This window comes from Hipposideros armiger, unplaced genomic scaffold, assembly GCF_001890085.2.
Source record: "Hipposideros armiger isolate ML-2016 unplaced genomic scaffold, ASM189008v1 scaffold_578, whole genome shotgun sequence".
NCBI lineage: Eukaryota > Metazoa > Chordata > Mammalia > Chiroptera > Hipposideridae > Hipposideros > Hipposideros armiger.
In genome coordinates this window covers 282,341-283,513 of record NW_017731928.1, presented here as the reverse complement: position 1 = coordinate 283,513, position 1,173 = coordinate 282,341, and positions in this window count along the sequence as shown.

Sequence of the window (1,173 nt, the reverse complement as noted above, 5' to 3'; positions counted from 1 at the left end):
TTCTATCCATGAACATGGTATGTATTTCCATTTATTTGTATCTTCTTTGACTTCTCTCTTCAGTGTCTTATAATTTTCTGAGTACAGTTCTTTACTTCTTTGGTTAAATTTATTCCTAGATATTTTATTGTTTTTGAAGCAATTGTAAAAGGGATTGATTTCCTGATTTCTTCTTCTGATAGTTTATTATTGGTGTATGCAAATGCAACTGATTTCTGAATATTAACTTTGTATCCTGCTACATTACTAAATTCATTTATCAGTTCTAACAGTTTTTTGGTGGAGTCTTTGGGATTCTCTCTATATAGTATCACGTCATCTGCATATAAATACAATTTTACTTATTCCTTCCCAAGTTGGATGCCCTTTATTTCATTTTCTTGTCTGACTGCTGTGGCTAGAACTTCCAGTAGTATGTTGAATAGAAGTGGTGAAAGTGGGCAGCCTTGTCTTGTTCCTGATCTTATGGAGAAAGCTTTTAGCCTTTCCACATTGACTACAATGTTTGCTGTGGGCTTACAATATATGGCCTTTTTTATGTTGAGGTATGATCCCACTATTCCCACTTTGCTAAGAGTTTTTATCATAAATGGCTGCTGTATTTCATCAAATGCTTTTTCTGCATCTATTGATATGATCATATGATTTCTATTTTTCATTTTGTTAATGTAATGTATTATGTTAATTGATTTGCAATATTGAACCAACCTTGCATACCAGGAATGAATCCCACTTGATCGTGGTGTATGATCTTTTGAATGTGATGCTGAATTCAATTTGCAAGTACTTTGTTGAGGATTCTTGCATCTATGTTCATTAGGGATATCAGCCTATTGTTTTCTTTTTTTGTAATATCTTTGTCTGATTTGGGGAATAGAGTAATAGTGGCCTCATAAAATGTGCTTGGGAGCCTTCCCTCCTTCTGTATTTTTTGGAATAGTTTGAGGAGAATAGGTTAATTCTTTTTTTTATGTTTTGTAAAATTCACCCGTGAAGCCATCTGGTCTAGGACTTTTGTTTGTTGGAAGCTTGTTGACTACTGATTCAATTTCTTTGGTAGTAATCAATCTTGTTCAGAGTTTCTGTTTCTTCTTGGTTCAGGCCTCGTAGATTGTATTCTTCTAGAAATTTATCCATTTCTTCCAGATTGTCAAATTTGTTGGCATATAGTTG